At 47.0% G+C, this 19,423-nt stretch overlaps 1 protein-coding gene across 1 annotated transcript in view; it reads left to right on the top strand.

The window, feature by feature from the left end:
• The window catches only part of KIF5C (kinesin family member 5C), a 154,545-nt gene extending 140,252 nt beyond the window's left edge, over positions 1-14,293 (top strand). The window contains exon 26 of the mRNA XM_088021710.1: positions 3,343-14,293. The gene's annotated coding sequence lies outside the window, so the exon portion shown is untranslated. The remainder of the gene's footprint in view (positions 1-3,342) is intronic.
• The last annotated feature ends 5,130 nt before the right edge of the window (positions 14,294-19,423 follow it).

Genomic DNA, 19,423 nt, shown 5'->3' with positions numbered 1-19,423 from the left:
GCAGAGGAAGAGGCAGAGGCTTAACCGACTGAGCCACCCAGGCGCCCCCATAGTACCTTCTTCATCACAGGCTTGCTCTGAGAATTGAATGAGAGATGTGAAAGAAGAGTGGAAAGTCCTAGGAGAGTGTGTGGCAAAAATTAGGGCCTCACAAGTATTAGCCAATGGTGTGTCGTGGGGACAGACCTAAACAGCATAGAGAAAGCGGGACTCAGGGAGAGGGGCCAGTAAGAAGTGCAGGCGGGCACTACGGACTTGGAAACCAGCATTGTGCGCTCAGAGGGAGCAACGGTGAGGGCCTGGAAGGAAGAACGATCATCCCCCACAGCAGATTGCATTGATGCCGCTGCTTCTCTTCAGCAGTGATACATAGAGTACAACTGGCAATTCTTATAACGTGGGCACTGAATGGTAGAAAGGCAGGAGAAAAGATAAAACTACGTACTGTTTAGATTAAGCATAAATCCACTTGCAGGCAATTGCAAAAGCCGAAGTTAGGGGAAAACCTCTCAATACTTCTTGCAAAACCCTTGTATAATTTGCTTCTTTCTTCAGCCTTCTCACCCCTTCTAAAGAAAGGCTATTTTATTTCCTAAGCCTGGTCACACGTTGCCACTCTTGAGTTACCATCTCCAGTTTGGCAGAGGTGCAGGGATGGCCTTGTAGTAGGTCGCTTGGGCCAGTACCGTGCTTTTCAGGAAGTAACAACTCTGAGCCATCCAAGAGGGTCAGCAGAACTGGGTTTTAAATGTTCTCGAGGTTTGCCAGCCTGTCTGGGTTGGCCGCTCTCGGTGATCAGAACGGTCAGAAGTGGTTTCTCCAGGAGCTAACCCATTTACTTTTATAAGTTCTATCCATTTTCTCTCCTAAATTTATCAGAAGAGGTGAACATTCAGATAGTTGGGGGATGGATGGGAGTATGCCAGTTGACTCCTTTCTTCTTGGGCCTACTGGAAAGACTGCGTCGGCAGACAGGCTGGAAAGATCTGTAACTCAGGATGAAGATGGACCCCCTCTTTAGAACAACCTTTATTGGTGGACTCCCTGTGTTTTTCCTTTTGGCAGCCTGTCACAGTCTCTGTCTTCTCTCGCCGCCCTCCTTGAGGTGACTAAGCAGGTTGGGTGTCCTTTGTGGCCCCCTCTTTCTTCTGTACCATTAGCCAGAACGTGCTGAATCTTGCACATGGAGGGGTGGGGGATTTGAATGAAAGGTCGGCTGGTAGAAATCGTTGGACTTCACGGTCTGTGGGCATTGTTGAGGCCGCCCCATTGAGCGTGTGTCTAATGCTCTGTCAGCACATTAAGCCCTAAAGGCATGCAGGAAGACCATCTCATCTGACCAGGGTGGCCCATAAGTGATCCTGAGATGGTGTGTTTGGAGAAATGAACCTGTAAGGAAAGCGAAATGGGGATTCGAGCGGTGATATTCAGAAAACATCCCTGCGCCGCTTTGTTTTTGGCTCAAAATGAATTTAAATGACCACTATGACCAGGCATTTGGAGTTTTCATTTCTTGTCCTAATAATAAGCACAAAATCTTACCAGAGAGGCTAAACATTAAAGATGCTCTTCCCATAAACAAATCTCTTTCTCTGACATCTAAAAATGACCTGAATATTACCATATAAGGTTGTTTAAGCCATTTTTTTTTTTAAAGATTTTATTTATTTATTAGAGAGAATGAGAGAGAGAGAGCACATGAGAGGGGGGAGGGTCAGAGGAAGAAGCAGACTCCCTGCTGAGCAGGGAGCCCGATGCGGGACTCGATCCCGGGACTCCAGGATCATGACCTGAGCCGAAGGCAGTTGCTTAACCAACTGAGCCACCCAGGTGCCCCTAAGCCATTTTTAATTGAGCAGCTTTATACCTGTGAGTAGTTACAACACTGGAGCAAGAGGTGGTAGTTACCGAACGAGCTCTCTGGGTTTTTAGTTTTGTGTCTGGGGGGAGGGGGTGTTGTAAAAAGGAGCATGTTCTTTTCTTCCTCTTCTTTTTCTCCTCCACCCACTTTGCTGTTACGTACTTGTAATACCTTTTTTTACACCCTGAGTTTTTTCTGTTGATTTGTAATTTACATTTTGCTTATTTATATAAACTATGTGAGGTTGCTTACAATATTATAACATATGAGTCGGGAGAGTAAAGAGAAACACGTTAGAGGGGAGAGAGCGTTGTAGCGGGAATCTGAGACGGGTGTTTACCAAAGCTGGCCCTGAATTTGGATCTAAGCCTTCTAGAGGCAAAAACAGAAAGCACAACGTGTCAGGTTACGGAGTTCCTTTTAAAATCAGATGAGCACGTGGATTTTTCTTAGTGTCTATCATATTTCTGTGCCGGGCATTTCCCATGTCTCTCGAGGATAAGGCTCGACATACCCTTGCTATCACCACCTCCCCATCCCAGAAGCCCGGTGAGCTCTGCACAAAACCTATGGGAAGACCACAGACAGACCCAGGGCTTCCAGCTGGTGGGAGGAAGCTGAACCTTTTGGTTCCTTTCTAAAAGTAGATTTTACTGGAGTTAGTCCAAAGGTGACAGAGAGCAGTCCGGGCTGGCTTCTGAGTCAGCACTAGCCCAGGCTTTTATCCTAGAGACCTGAGCATGATCGGATAGGCCTCTGGTGGGAAGTGGGGTGACATCCAGGGGGTGCCCTCTGAGTAACTCCATCAGCCCAGTCCAGTCAGGACTAGGAACCTCTTTCCTGGGTTAGGGGCCATGTCTGACCTGCCTCAAAATCCCTGACAAGTGTGAATGGTGTTCCAGTCTCCCTCAGGAATGCGAAAATGCATTATGTTTCTCTGAATACCACCAGTGTCAATAGATACAGACTTTTGGAAGAGACTGTTGTCAGGGCAAAATCAGTAAGTAGGAAGCTGTGCTGTCCACCACGCTAGCCACAAGCCACATGTGGCTACTGAGCGCTCGAAATGTGGCCAAGTCCACATCGAGATGTGCCTAAAGTATAAAACATACACCACACTGCAAACATTGTGGGAAAAAGACTGAAGTAGCTCCATAGTGATACTATAACATAAGATTTCTCAACACATAGTACTGATCACATGTGGAAATGACAATATATTGAATTTCTTGGGTTAAATAAAATGTTATTTAAATTAATTTTACTTGTTTCTTCCCACTTTTTAATGTGGCCACTTGAAAATTTAAAATTAAATATGTGGCTCACATGGTCTTTCTACCGGACAGCACTGGTCTAAATATCTAGAATGTTTATCTAAATATCTGATTACCCCAGATATTCCAAATACCAAAACATTTGAGGAGTGAAATTCCACTGTGTCTTCTAACTCCCGTGTTCTCTCTCTGGTTCTCTCTCAACAGATACGGCTCTCCACGTAGCATGTCAAGGACTACATTAATCACCAATTCCTTTATTTTCTCCCCGCCCCCCCCCCCCACAGTTTCCATTTTCTTTTACACTTGCTTACCCCAGCCATCTGCAGTACACTGGTTTCAGATATTTGAGCTGTGTAGAATCTCTGTGTGTACAGATGTGTGCTTGGACTTTTCTCTTCCTGAGAAATCCGAAGGGGCTGATTACAGAAGATCCGCTTACTCCTGGGAAAAAGGCCCAGGGACTAGGCCGTTGGGTGGTCTCTGGGTGGCCCTCGGAGCCTCCTTCCTTGGTAGTGTGCCGTCCTAGCAAACGCCCTCACGTGCCAGTCCCTTGGGGGGGGGATCAACCAAGTGCCATGGAGGTGGGGGGCTCATGCTCTGCTGCAGCTGTCTGGTTTCCTGTGAAATAAACACATTCCTTTATATTTTTAGGGAACAAAAAAAAAAGTGCTGCTACAAGGTTCAAAATTTTCATTCTGAACACTTTTCCGAAACAAATTACCCCAAAGAAGCATTTTGAATCCCCCAGGTCACATCTTTGGATCTGTAAAAACACCTTTTAGGAGGGCACCTGTTAAGAAGCAAAGCAAATTTCTTCAAGGCAGGAAAACAATCTGACAGTAGCAATGTAGAATGTGTTCATTCGAACACATCCATGTAAATGCAGAAAAACATAAAATTCACCTGAGCTGCTTGCTACTAAACCTGCAGCAACTAGTCTCAGCCAGCCCAGTTTGAACATCCTTCCTTCAGAAGTGTTGAAAATGCTGCAAAGTTGGATGATTGGAAATGGGGTGGCCCCCTCCTGGCCTCCTCCTTCCTGATCCTACTGGAGCTCGCATTGGGGATGGCCTCTCTCCGTAAGGGAGTCATCTTAAGCCTGGAGGGGGTACGGCCAGTTGAAATCCAGGATCAATTCCAGCAGTTGGAAAAGGAAGCCTTGGGGGAGGGTGGCGGGAAGTGACTGACGCATTTTTGTGCCTACGAATAAGTTGTTATTTTAACCCTTCATTGCTGAATGTTTATTTGACTTCTTTCTCTGGCATCAGATAGATTCATCTTCTTAGGCATAATGTGAAGAAATCAGTATGGATGGATTTTTTTACGTTTAACTATTGGTTTTTTCCAACATACGAATTTAAAGTTGAATCAACTTTTACTTCCAGTTGCGGATTTTAAAAGGATTGATTTCCAAGTAGGAAAGTCTTCAGGGAAGCTGACAAGGATTCAGTTAACTTGGTCTTGTGTGCTGCTACTAGTTTTGACAAATTTGAGGGTAAGTCAGTGACAACCAGACCAATCTCAGTGAACGCACCCATCTGATCTCGGTGCCTGCCCAAGATGAGTGAGCTGGCACTGTCCCTGCTGCTGTCACCACCGGAATGAAATGTAGGCCGGGAAGACATTGAGCTTTCTCTTCACTGTGTGAGTTGTAGTTCGAGGGCGTGTGTGTGTGTGTGTGTGTGTGTGTGTGTGTGTGTGTGCCTGCGCATGCACAAGGCACTGAGGACTGTGAATTGACTTCCAAACTTTTCTTGTATAAAATTTCCCTAACACAGCAAAGCTGCTTTGACTTAATTTATTTGTTAAATGTTGCACTTTGTTTATATGTGTTTTGTTTTTTTTGGGGGGGGAGTAAAGAGAAAGAAGACCAATTCTAGTGAAATATTTATTTCACAAAGATGACGATTTTGCATTCATTTACACTTTAAAAATGCTTTTGATTTTCTTCTATTGCCAGTACTTGCCCGGTAGAGCTGCTCCGTGACTATTTGCAGTCTGATAGAAGGGTCCTTGTAGGGCAGGTTTTGCAAACTTTATCAGGTAATAACATATGCCATAGATTATAATCTTGCTGTGAATATGTTTGGCTCTGATTTTAGAAGCTAAAACATTGGTCTTGGAGAGGATTGCCAATTAATAGTTGTCATACCACTATTGTCTATTATGCAACTGTATTTACGTGTGGAAATTGAACAAAGGTCAATAATTCTTTTTTGGGGCTCTCGTTAATAGATTGTTTTAAATTCTCCCCAAAGTAACTTTTCCCTGGGTACCCCTTTTCTATTTCTAAAGAATTGCTTGGCCCTTTCATGTTTCAAAAAGAGCCACACGTTTCACCTGTAGTCCCGTATTTTTTGATCTCCACAAAGGACTCACAAAATTCACACGACTTTTATTCACAGAGAAAGTTGGCTTTGATGTCTCTTAAAGATAATTCTGCTACTTGCTGATCAGCCAGTCAGTTCACCTAGCTTCAATCTTTATAGGACCTCAAAATTAACTTTCCTACACTGTGACTAAAGGGTGGGCAGATTATTGGAATGGATTCTACAACATATTCAAGTGGATCCCTTTAATTACTTTATATGATAAACTAAGATCAGGACCATATCCTCTGTAGGCCACTTTTTAAAAAGCCACATTTATGCAACTTTCATTTTTTTAAAAATTATTACTCCTTTACATTTGTACTCTAACTATAAAAACCGCACTTCTGAATGGCTGAGCCTGTGATTATATTTTTGATTGTATGCTACTTTTTGTGTGAGAGAGAGAGAGAGAGAGAACGTGTGTTTCTCCTCTGTGAATAATTTTATATCTCATGCTTCTTCTTGAAAGTTTACTTTTTGATGTTCTAAGGGAATAGCCAGATGGTTTATACAAATAATGTCTACCTGCAGGATGGTGGATTGTTAAATTAGAGAAATGCTGTTTGGGATATCAAGGTTTATGGTTGGATTCAACTTAACCAATTACATTTTTATAATGGAGTATATTCCTTCATTGACTGTATTATCAATTCATAAAGTGCTTTTTAAAACTCTAAAAGATTTATGGTTGGACACTAAAATATATTAATGCCAAATGTGTTTTGGTCAATCACAAGAGAATTCTGTACAAATACTGTACAGTTTGGTTGTTTGAATGGCAGGCAGTAGGGAGAATAAGTGTGGAGTAAGACTTAAAGGAAATAGTATCATGTGATTACAAAAATTAGAGTTCATAGAAATATTGGGATAAACGAAGAAATAAAAATATTTGTCTAGAATGTAGCATCTAGTAACTTTTTGATGCCCTGACTTCGCATGAAGGAGTGATAGTTCTGTCCAAGGCCAGACTGAGCCATCACCAAGACTCGTGGGGAATTAATAGGTTCTCTTTTCCTAGAGGAATAACTGGAAGCAAATAAAAGTCTTAACAGTCCCCTCTTTGAAGTGTTTTTGTTCTGTTTTGTTGTTTTTAGCAGGGCAGAAGACATTTAGAGTCTGGCTACATGACCTATTGGGGAAGTTTTTCACTGGAAGGGGACAGGGGGAAGGTTTCACTTCATTGTCTCACCCCTAATATTTTGAGCGAGCTAAAGGAACCATTGTAGTTTAAAATGGTTTCATTTAACACTAACAATTTAGCCTTTCTAAAAGTATTGAACAAGGGCTAGGTAACTGCCGAAGGAAGCCTTGCTCCATGAAGTCTGCTTACACATTTACATCTTGTGCACCAGTTTTAAAGACTTTTCATCGTGTGCAGATATAAGGGGAATAGGGCATTCTGTAGGATTATACATGTTTAGTTTGTAAAGTATGTAATGTGTACTGCAGATGTGTGTTCTGGGGCTTTATGTATCTGTACAGTAGCTTTCATTAAAAAAAAATTTGTGGACAAACTTGTTTTGGTGGTTCGAGGGGGGAAATGGCCGTTTATACCAAGTAATGATGCTGTAATATATAGTACATGTAACAAAAGATCTGGAAGTAACCCTCCCCTGGCCCCTGGGGAATTTTGGTTATCCTCTAGGTTCTAAAATGAAGATGTGTGGATACTCTGGCAGACTGCATGATGTATAATTTGAAAAATACTAAAAGTGGAAAATAAAATTGAGTTAAACTTTGTCTGGTCTGTTTTTTTTGAGTCATCCTAAAGGCATTCCCATTGAAGGCCTCAGTGCCCGTGTCGGCATGAACCATTGGCCTCAGAAGAAGAGTTCATTTCAGCGGACAGCCACTCAGATTCAAAGCATAAGTAAAGTCAGCCTTGACCTTTCTGCCCCTTCCTTGGCTCAAATATCTGTTTTTATTTATTTCTTAGTGAGGAACCCAGAAAACCTGACATTTGTTCCTTCAGCACTGAAACGATAGCAACTGATATAAATAAGCGCCTTAAACTTTTTTTAAGGTAAGATTGAGTTAAAGGTCAGTAGACCAGGGTAATAGCTGAATTTCTTCTTGCCCGAGTAAAGCACTTATTCCAACAATATGTTAGCGCAGCGGTATTCTTCAGCTAATGCATCGGAGCCCTGCACATGTTGAATGTTGAAAGATTATTGGCATCTTTTGGAGAAGGTTGGCATGCTTGTATTCCTGTTTAACCTACTGATAGTATTAATGTATAGGTCTGGGGTCTTAGGAGAGGACGTTGGAGTGTGAAGCCTTTGGAGAATAATGAAAGGCAGGCTGCAGGATGATTAGATGTGCTCTCAGCAAGGAGACTTACGTAGCTCAGGTCACTGGAATCCTGTGGCCACACAGGCATTGTGTATGTGAAATACCCTCATTCTTGGTTTGCTTAATGTTGCATGAGAGCCAGACAGTAAATTGCTTTAATCAATTAAAAACGGGAAGGATGGATGCCAAATGAACGTTTGGTAAGTGGGATTGATTGAGGGCACTGCAAATGATGTGCTTTTATGATGTCTTACCCATCTTGCTTGAAATTGTTACTCTCCAAAGAACTCGGAAGAGGCCGTTGCCAGATATCAGATTGTTAAAGGTGACTTATGTAGTAAAACTTTAAATGTGGATGATATTTAGGCGGAAGCCTGTGCATTTAAGATGGGAAAGCAGTCCTCTGAAAGAACTCGATGACAGAGCAAATTTCAGCATCAGTGGGCAATGACCCCACAGGTCCTAGAATGCAGGGGCTCTGCAATGCAGGAGCATTGCACGGACACCCACTGTTAACTGGGTTCCTGCAAGTCTTTCTCGACATTTCCTGTTCCATCAAGCCCTGAATGATGCTCGGGCTATGCCTGGGAAGTACAGAGCCCGTGAGTATCTGTGGGAGAATGTGGAGCTGAAGCCATAGCCTGCAAAGGTAATTACTGATGACGTGTGTATTGGCGGGTTTAATTGTGGCATTTGTGACAGGTTACATCTTGTGATTTGTCTTCTGTACATGATAAATGGAACAAGAAGGAGGCATCTCTCAGGTGACACATCAAATGAAAATGTGGGCTCACTTGCCAAAAGGCATCCTGAGCCATGGGGTTTTTACTCTCCCTTTGGCGTTTGCTGGTTCCTCATCCAATCTGCAAAGAATACACCAATTTCTGTGTGGTTAGTTGGGCTCAGAATAGTCAAAGACTTGCAGGGAACCCTTGTGGATCTTTCCACTTTCTGCACTGTGGATGGTGAAGGCTGGAATTCATCTGCTTTGCTCCCCCAGCGCCAATGGCTCAGTTTGGGAGCCCCTCCTGGTCTGGCACCCTCCAAACCCTCACCCCTCCCCGTGACCAGACTGCAAGTAATTCTCATAGGCCTGCTCTTCAAAAAATGTACCAGAAGTCCTATTTGACTCCTTCAGAATGTATACATCAAATTAGAGAAATTGACAAACTTGTTCCAGATGCCATGTAACAGCACCAGAACCTCAGAATGCTCAGAAAGCTGCAGGAAGGAGCCAGTGAATGCCAGAGACTGTTCTGGCTGTGTGCCAGATACTGTTCTGGGTTTGGGGTTTGGGGCCGGTGCTTTACATGCATAAACCCATCTAATCCGCTTAACCCCACGAGGTAGGCACCATTATCTCTACTTTAGTGGGGAGGAAACAGGCACAGAGAGGTTTGGTCACTTGCCCAAGGCCTCACAGCTGGGAGGAGGAGTCAGGATCGAAACCTGGGCGGTCTGGTCCCCGAGGCCTGTGCTCTGGGCAGCTGGTAACACTGCGTCTCAGAACAGTGCTCTGTGTGTGGGGTGGGGGTGGGGGGTGATACCCACAACCAGCCTCAAAAATCCTTTTGTGAAGAATTTATACAAAGTTTTATACCTTTGCAACTTTTCTGTTTTCTCCTGTCAGAGGAATCTGAGAATTCCTTGTTACTTGAATTACGTTAGGCCGTCGAGGGCCATCGAGTGCATCTGGGCAGGAATCATCAAAACAGTAATGAAGGAGGATGCCCGCAGCAGGGGTGCCTGAGAACGCACCTTCTAAAGGAAGTCTGCGCGCCCCAGCGGTTGTCAGGATCCTTCTTCCATGCCACAGACACTCAGAAGGCTGCAGTCACTCCTGTCAGTTCTCTACTGTTTGCTGTAAGAATTCAACTTAACTCATGTTGACTTTTTTTTTCTTCTCTTTAGGATGTTGATGATCTCTGGTTGCTTTTTTTTTTTTTTTTAGATTTTATTTATTTATTCATGAGAGACAGAGAGAGAGAGGCAGAGGGAGAGAGACGGAGAAGCAGGCTCCCAAGGAGCAGGGAGCCCGATGCGGGACTTGATCCCAAGACCCTGGGATCATGACCTGAGCCGAAGGCAGACGCTTAACCATCTGAGCCACCCAGGCGCCCTCTGGTTGCTTTTTAAAATATATAATCTATGTCCTCTGCTGTTTAAGCTCCCAATAAAGCAGGGTTCTCTTGCCTCATCTGGGCCAGCTCTAATGGGAAGTCTGAGGGGTCTGCCTTCCCCAGGTCTCTGTGAAGCCTTGGAGGAGGCTGCTCAGGGAGCCCCGCTGAGAGGAGCTGCCCCTACCTCACCTCCAGCCTTGTCAGGATGATTAATAGAGTCTCCTTTTAATGCTTTAGGTTTAGAAAAAGTACACATGCCAACCATAGCACACATGCATCTGCAAGTCCAGCTACAGAAAGGGGCAGAAACAGTAAAGCGGGGTTCCCTTGTGAGCAACTCCCCCCCACCCCGCTTTACCATAGACTCCATTTACCTGTGCCTCTCCCGTCTGAGGGTGCTTCTTCTGATGGGCTACCGCAGAGTTGGGGAGGAAGGCTGGTGGCGGATTCCTCTAGGTCAAGGGTTGCTGCCTCCTTCAGGCAGGCTGCTTGTCTTCCCTGCAGACCCCATCACCAGCCTGGCCTCTTCTCTGCCATGCAGCGCCCCCTTCTGGGGCATGCATGCAAAAGCAAAATACCCCTGGAGCACTGACTCTCGGCAATAGCGCTGCTGAGTAATTCCAAAATGGAAGTAACGAGGGACTTGGGACCTGGCTCCCACTCTCCTTCGCACTGACCAACTGTGGGATTGTGGTGACGTTGTTTAGCCATGCAGCATCTCAGTGGCCTCATCTCCATGCCTGAATTACGGAGATGCTTAGCCCACCACTCTCTACTCTTCACATTTGGCTGGAGGATCAGACGAGAAATTGTGGGCAAGCATTCTATGAAAGTGCTACTTAAATAGAAGAGATTGCTGTGTCAAAAGACAAAATTCAACTGAGTGAGGTTTGACGATCTCACTGGCTTTATTCAATGATTCATGAATTGGGCAGCCTGAATCTAGCGGATAGAAGGGAGCTCCGAGGAGGGGTACTCTCCTTGACCTAGGGGCAAGGAGGGAGTGCGAACATAGAGGCAAAAAGCACAGTGGTCCTGGCAAGGTCACTTTCCTTCGGGGGGTGGCAGGGGTCTGTCAGGCACAACTAGGTGATTCCTAGTTGACTGCTTCAGGATTCCATTTTGGGAGAGCGGAAACGAAGTGTCGGTTTGCGCTTAGGCCAAGTGACTCCTTTTGGGGCCTGTTGTATTGTTCTTGATAGTTATTATCAAAAGCTTCCTAGGAGAAGGTATTTTCTCCTTGGACTGCAGCGATGCCTTTACCCGTCACCCCTGCTACTTAGTGAAGGAGACACTGGGAATCATCTGATTCAACCCAGTGAGATTGTCCAGGGTTCTTCCTTTCCCACACCTCCCCCCCACCCCTGCCCCGTCCTTTTGGGGAAAAGCTGCTCTCAGGCTGTTGCACGGGGAGAGAATATTCCCTATCCTCCCAATGACTGCAGTGAGGAGGGTTTGGGGCCGGTGTCCATCTTTGTGCCTAGAGGGCTGCTCACGCCCAGGACTCCTGTGCATGCTCTGCACTCAGGGTCCTGACGCTGCCTCATGAATCAAGTCCACTCGGCGTCTCCAGAATCACAGCTCCTTCCGAGAGCCTACATCCCAGCAGCATCTTTATCGGAGCTTAACAAGCTCCCCAAAGTGAGATGGGAGGCACTCAAGGAGTCACTTAGCAGAGCCAGAACACAAAAGCACCCCTGGCTTCCACCAGCCTCTGGGAGCAAGCGGCCTGCTGCCTCTGCTAGGAAGAGCCTGGCATCTGAAAGCTCTGTTCCTGGCCCCACATGCGAGCCAGGTACTTGCTGTGCCGCGCAGGCTGGTCTGTCCTCGGCATGTGGGCCTGTTGCTCCCAAGCACATGACTTAGGATCATGACCTCTGCTTTCTCCTTGTTTCCTTTCAGGCCGTAAACCTAAGAGAAAACAAATCCAAAGAGGTGGAGTCACCCGTCCAAGGTCACGTGGTTTTGGCTCTAGAGCCCACATTCCTCCTCTTACAGTTCTCTGTGTGCCCATCTCAGTTTTCTCTTCCTAATTTCCCCTATGACTTGTAAGTCAATCGTGCCTTTTATAGTGGTTTTTCACTTTACTTTATTAAGCCAATAAACTGGGGAGTCCTTGGAAGAGACAAAGTGCACATCACCAGTACTTAGCGTAGAAAGGAAGGCTACGAGGGACATTAGGACTCACCTGTCTGCACCCGGCAAGGTTAATTGACTCCCCTCACCTCAGCCACGGAGAGCGGGAGCCCGGTGCACCGGCTCTCCTCGGACACCACCAACCCTGGGCCTGCCAGGCCTGAGGCTAGTCACAGGAACTGCGATGGCAGCGGGCGCCTCTCTGACATCACATCAGAGAATGTCTGATGCAGTCCTAGGTCACATGTGTACCGTATGCCCAGAACCTGGTGATCAGCAGTGGACTCCGGCAGTTTATAGACCAGGGTTCCAGTGGTTCCCACTCTTCTCTGTGCTAACCGTGTGCCTCCCGCACTATGCATGGCTCATGATAATAGCTAGTTCTTCAGGCGAGTCCTGGGATCTCTTCACAAGGTACGGGCGAGAGTGGTACCCTTATTCTGCCCATATGCGGATGAAGAAACTGAGGTGTGGAGAGGTTTAAGTGTCCAACATCACAGAGCTAGGAAGAGGTGTTACCGGCTCTAGAGCGCATATTCTTAACCACGAGGCTTAGGTTTCCCAGGGTTCCGTGGTTACCAAGGAGCCTAGAGAGATTAGGCTGAAATCCCGTTTCCCTCCCCGGCCAGAGCTTATTCACAGACCTAAGCCACATACAGGAGCAGTTGAACTGTCCACGTGATGGACTCAAAGTCTTCTGCCGATACGTTAGGAAATATTCGAGCACCTGCTTTGTACACAGTGTTATTTTCAAAGCTGGAGAGAAGTGGTGAATAAGACAAGACCGAGTCTTTATTCTCTTAGAGGCAATTATGAACTAGTGAGCACCACTTTCTAATATGACTTAATACGTTTAAGTGCTATGAAGAGAATAAAACAGGGTGCTGTGATAGCAAGTGGCCTGTGTCTACTTTGAATGAAGTAGTCAGGGAAGGCCTCCGTGGGTGACTGAGGGAGCCAGCCATGCAGAGATCCAGAGACAGTTCCAAGCAGAAGTAAGCGCAAAGGTCCTGAGGAAGATTTTGTTTGGTGTGTTAGTGGTAATCGAACTCTGATTTTACACACAGAATTTTCTCTGCACTGGTATTTCATTTCCTCATTGACCTAGCAAATTAAAAAGATGATCAATATGTTTGTGTAACCCTCAAAAGTAAGAAATAAATTTGGAATAATCAAGAACTTCTTTCCTGGGTTTAGAAATACACCACCAAAGACATTTGGACATTTTTGTAGCCAGCAGTTTTGTAAGCAGACCCATAACTTTATAGTTTCAGTGTTTGTTTTGAAACCCAAGTAAAAGAGGGCAAGCAATCCCCAGCTGATGTGTTTTATTTTTTTTTAAAGATTTTATTTATTTATTTGACAGAGACACAGCGAGAGAGGGAACACAAGCAGGGGGAGTGGGAGAGGGAGAAGCAGGCTTCCTGCCGAGCAGGGAGCCCAATGTGGGACTCGATCCCAGGACCCTGGAATCACGACCTAAGCCAAAGGCATACGCCCAATGACTGAACCACCCAGGCGCCCCAGCTGATGTGTTGTAGAAAGCCAAGCAAATTCACACTGATCGGTGGGCCCTGAGAGTGTAAGGAATAATACTGAGGAATAAACATGGAAAAGCTGATTTGCTGCCCAGCCTCAGGGTCAAGCACAGGCCTGAAGGGGGGCCACCTGCATCTTTTTACAGTCTTCTCAGGGAAATGCAACTTCTACAGTGTGCCACCTTGGAAATTTTGCTTGCTGGCCTCGTATGTGAGAAGTATGCCCAACACACTTTGGGGAGGTTATTTCAACTTTCTGCTACTTTAGGAATCTGTGATTGGTGAACATCAAAAACCCCAAGAACACCTGTGTGTCCTTGGCTTCCCTTGGAAAGCGCGGAGAGAATTTCACCAATCGAAAAGAAAACATGCTGGATTTTGTCTGATCGTTGTTGAGCCGACATTTTTGGGTGTCCCTGAAACCTAACTTGGATAACCCTCCTTGGCACCTGCAGCTGCTGCCTCTTCTGTCTGCTTCAGACTCATTTCTTGCCAAGATCTGCCAGGGAAGCCGTGGTTCCCACCGTGGGCCTCACACAACTACATGGCAGCAGACTGAAGTTCCCTGTTCAGTGCCTAATGAGCCTGTGGCTGTAGGAAGTGAACAAAGCGTCTACATTTTTGCAGGATGTCACTTGAAAGTGTTCGCTGAATAGCCTCAGCTGTTCAAATAGTAAAGCTGGATACAGTGGGGTGTGTGGAGGGGGCGGGTCCTGGGGTGGGTGAACAGTCCTGGCAAGAAAGGTCTAGGCCTCCTTGAGATTTAACGGGCTAACACAGATGTGGCTGCACATTTTATTTTTCTCAAAAAAGCCTGATTTCAAAATGGGTGAAGGGGAGTGGGAGATGCAGGCTTCCAGTTACAGAATGAATAGGACGTGGGGATAAAAGGTGCAGCCTGGGGAACACAGTCAATGGGACTGGAATTGTTGTTTGCGACCCTCGTGAGCACAGCTTAATGTATAGACTTGTGGGATCACTATGTTGTACGCCCAAAACTAATGTCACACTGTGTTTTACCTGTACTTCAATTAAATAAACAAATAGAAGGAATAAGTTTGAAAAAAAGTCTCATTCTGTTGTTCTTAGAGTGCTGCTCATGTGAACCTGGGCTGTGGAAAGAGTAGCATTTCTCTTCCTTTGTTCAGGTGAGGTGAGGCCTTGACGCAGAGGGGAGGGAGGCCGGTCCGTGGATTTGGGGTGGAAGCTGCTTCAAAATGAATGGGTCCCCAGGCTTATTTCTGCACCTGAGAAATGAGAAGTTAGATGAGATGAGTGTCCTGGGCCTGCCTGTGGGTGAGTAGCTCTCTTAGTCAAAACCACTCTGCTCTCCTGACTCAGAATTCTCAGGAGCGTGACCTGCATCTTGAGCAGGCATCACCGGTGATCCCCCTCCTCCAGGATGTCTGGGAACGGTGGCCTGCACCATCTCTGACAAGTCTTCCAGCTGTACGACTCCTGGCTAAGTCTGGAAGGCCGTGATTCCTAACCAATTTTGAGACCCAGACCTCCTTGCAAATTTAAGGACAGCTGTGGATGCTCTCTTTAAGAAAAATGTATGTAGACACAGAATACCGAATCCAGTTCCAGGGTCTGTGGGTCTTGATTAAGAAATTGTACCCTGAAGTCAGCTCTCAGAAGAGAGGCTAAGCACTTAGAACCATGCCTGGGATAAAGTAGCAACTCCCTGAAGGTTGTTCCATGTATGCCTCCCAGCTCCTATGATACACTAGTACTATCTTCATTTTATAGATGAGTAAACTGGGGCATAGAAAGATTAACAGACCTTGTTAAGTGGTGGCTGGATTTGAACCCAAGCCCATCTGATAACAAAGCCAGTGAACTTAAAATTCTGGGTAACCTAATAAAGTGATTATCAGATTTGTCTACCTGAATTGATGGCTCTTTCTTTCTACTGCTGGCCACTTTCCTACATCTCTCCTGTATCGGTTATAATTAACTGAGCGGTTACTATGTACCAGAACTGTCCTAGGCACTTTATACATATTGTTTCATTGAAAAATGTGCTCAGAAAATGATGTACAGTATTAAGGGAACGCAATGAGTTCTATGTAAAGGTAGGGAAGAAAAGGTAAATAATATCCCAAGGCTCAGAAATTTTTTAGTTATTCTTTGGATACTTTCTCTTTCACTATACAATCAGAGAACTAGAGATAGAGAAGAAACTGAAGATTTCCTAGTTCAAGTATCATTTTTCCTAGGGACTGGCAGAGAATAGAAACATGCATGGTCATTGGCGCTGTGCTCAAGCACTTCATATGCATTATTTCACTTAACCTCACAATGGTATCAGACCTTCATATTTCAGATTCCCCTTTCAAGCAAAGAACTTCCAGCAGAGACCTTGTCTGATTTCACGCTTGCTTGTTTTCTAAGTGGGAGAAATGCACAACTAGACAATTAGGGAACTTGCCCGGGGCTACTCAGCAAGCCCTGAATGGAAGGGGCGGGGGAGGAGGAAAGGGAAGAGAGAGTGAGAGAGAGAATGAATGAATGCCAGGGCAGAACTTGTGCCTTCCTGATGATGATTCCCAGGCCAGTTTGTGTGACATCCCTTACCAGACTGGCCCAGCCAAGATCACACACATAGTGGGAGGATCCTAAATCACAGGGGATCACATGCTCCACTGAGTGAAACCAATACACAAGGGCCGGGCCCACTTTGTGTGGGTGAGAACGGGAGGGGCTCCCAAGCTCAGTCCCACGTGCTGGTGCAAGTGGCTGTCCCAAATGGCAGGACCCTTCCTAGCCCCACCCTGGGACACCAGCCTCCTCACCTACCGCATAGGGAGTACAGCTGGAGGAGGGCACACCTAAGTAGGGCATTCTCTGTAACTTTTTAACAGGTTGGCCTTGCCCAGTGTGAAGCAACTAGCCAGGCCATACCACATCTTCAAACACCCATCTGTGCCAGACTCATGATGAAGCAGGATGTGGGGGGGGGGGGGTCCAGGCCCTAATAATGTTGAGCCTATGTTGGGAGTAGGGGTGGAGCAGACCACTTGGCCCTGACCTCACCTTAACAGACAGCCTCTAATTATGGCTTTGAGGTTTAATAGACAGTCATAGAAGTGTACTGAAATAGTTCTAAGTAGGAATGTTCTCCACACAATTTTAAAGTTGTGCAGTGTTTCCCGTAGTGTGCTTATAATGGATTTCTTTAATGAATCTTGAGATTAACATGTGGGTAGCAGCATCACACATCATTGGGTGTGTGTGTATGTGTGTGTTTGTTAAGGCTCATTTGCTCAATGGAAAAAATATACCACACTCTTTGTGTCCTATTTTGACACATTTTTTCTTTTTGTTTAAATGGATTTGATTGATTGATTGATTGATTTAACATAACCTCTATACCGAACGTGGAGCTCAAACTCACAACCTCAAGATCAAGGGTCATATGTTCTACTGACTGAGCCAACCAGGTACCCCACACCTTTTTGTTTTTTAAAACTGTTAGGTCCTCAGTAAGTGTGAGTGGCTCACATCACGCTTGCCCTCTGAGAGCCCTGGAAAGACCACCGATTAGAGATCTCAACAGAGGACCAAACACAAGCCCCATTTCTGTACAAGTTCTATCCCCACTCAAGGCTTCCTGGCTACAGGACCGACCATCACCAACAATGCCCAAGGCTTCACTCTGCTACTGGCTGTGGGATCCTGGGTCAGTCTTACAAACTCTGGGCTCTTTCAACAAGTGCAAGGCTGGCAGGACAGCATTATATTTCTGAATACCCCTGCCTATGACATCTTCAGAAGTTAAAGATTTGTTTGACAGCTTACAAAGATGCCCAGGGGTATAGACCTCCCACAAGCCAGCTGCCTGGCAGGCATTGGGAAGGGAAGTAAGCGGTACAGAGAGGACGGGTGGCTTGGAAGCCTGGCTTCTTGACTCTGGGTTCTTTTCTGATAAAGTAGGAGAGATGCTGGGATAATTCTGGCCTGTAGGGACCAGCAGAAGGCTGGACTCAAAAGTCTGGGCCACACCTCATTTGTGCGCCAAGTAGTAACTGAGCTCATGCACTGTCCTGCATTTGTTCAAGGCTCTGGTTATTTAACGGTGGACAGAGGAGGTTCCTCCCCTCTTGGGGGGAGGATATCATTACCTGAAATGATCTTATTTATAGCTTAATGTTATTTTACAAAAGGGTTGGGGGTCATCTGGGCCCACCGTGGGTGAGGTGCGGATGGCTTAGTGTGGGATGGTTGGAAAAGGCCTGAGTTTTTTTTTTTTTTTTTAATATTTTATTATTTATTTATTTATTTATTTGAGCGAGAGAGAATGAGATAGCGTGAGAGGGGAAGGGTTAGAGGGAAAAGCGGACTCCCTGCTGAGCAGGGAGCAAAAGGCCCGAGTTCTTCCAGTTTCTGAACTAACTCACTTGTGCCCTTGGCCCAAGCATTTTCACCCCGAGGGTCTCAGTTCTGGGTTCTCGGTTTGTATATCCCACAAAGAAAGGGGTTGGCTTCCACTCTTTCGCACTGGCTTGGTCGCTTGGTCCGGTCAGGCTCACGCTCTGTGTTCCGTTTCCCGCCCGGGCCTCCCTTCAAGCCGGCGGAGGATCCCTGAGGTTCCCCGAGGAGCCTGAGCCCCGAGCAGCCAGCTCCTGGGCGGGGCCCACCTGTCCCGGCCGGGTCCCCTTGCGGGCGCCCCAGGTGGCTCTGGCGGGGAGGAGCCGCGCCCCGCCCCGCCCCGCGCGGCCGCAGCCAACGCCGGCCCCCGGCAGGAGCGCTGGGAGCCGAGGCCGGGAGCCGGGCTGGGGCGCCGAGAGGCCCGGAGGGCGCGCGCGGCGCAGGTGAGCGGGGAGGGCGCGGCCAGCTGGGGGCGGTGGTCGGCCGCGGCCGGAGGACCCCGCGCCGGGGACCTGCGGGACCGCGCGGCTGCGGCGGGCCGTGGAGGGCCGCGGTGCGGTGGAGGGGCTGGGGTCCCGAAGCCAACTGGAGGCGAACAGCTGGGCACATCTGGACCGGGCGGGGGCGGGGTTGCCAGGGCGCCGCCGAGCGCCGTTTGCGTGGCGCTGGTAGGGGAGAGGGGAGGCTGGGGGACAGGGCTGCTGGGGAGAGCGCGGAGCTGGGGCGGGGGTTCGGGCCGTGGAGGAGCCGAGAGGAGCTCCCGCCTCTCCCTCTGCGGCGCCGCACAGGGGCCCGCGTCCCTTCCGCTGCTCTGCCCGGCTCTTTACTTTTCGGTGGTGGTGGTGAATAAACGACCCATGCGTAAGGCTTAGTTAGTTCCCTGGGGCTTCCGAAGAGCTGAGTACGCTCGGCTGCTCTGACTCCAGGGGCCGGAGGTTGGAAGACTGCAGGTCTGTGTGCCCTGGGGCGTTGTGGGCATGAGGGTGGAGGTGGAGGGGTGCCTCCATCTCCCAGGACCCTGCGATCCGAGGGAGAAAGGGGGAAAAGGTCTATAGTGCTGTTTAAATTCTAGTTACTAGCTGTGTGACCCTGAGCAACTTACTTAACTTCGCTGATGCTCAGTTTCCTCAAAGGCAAAATGGGTATTATAGTCATTAAAATAGCCTTAAGTTATATGATGTTCATAAAGTGCACAGCACAAAGCGTGGTGAAAGTTCTCTCCATTTTTTTCCCTACGTGATAATGTAGCACTTTATGCCTCCCAGAGGTCTCCACACATTTCTGAACAGAAGGGAGATCCAGGAGGCTCAGATTACCCGCCTTTAGGGGAAACCCTAGGAGTGGTGAGGTGTGTGTGTGTGAGTGTTTTGGGGGTGGCATTTTTTTTTTCTTTAATCACTCTGACTTGCTCACTGCTAGACTCCTCTCAGGCTCTTTTACTTCCTGATACCAT

Source organism: Eumetopias jubatus, unplaced genomic scaffold (assembly GCF_037043125.1).
Source record: "Eumetopias jubatus isolate StellerSeaLion01/CBP00866 unplaced genomic scaffold, mEumJub1_p1.0 scaffold_3, whole genome shotgun sequence".
NCBI classification, from domain to species: Eukaryota; Metazoa; Chordata; class Mammalia; order Carnivora; family Otariidae; genus Eumetopias; species Eumetopias jubatus.
This window is presented reverse-complemented; position numbering and strand designations above follow the sequence as displayed.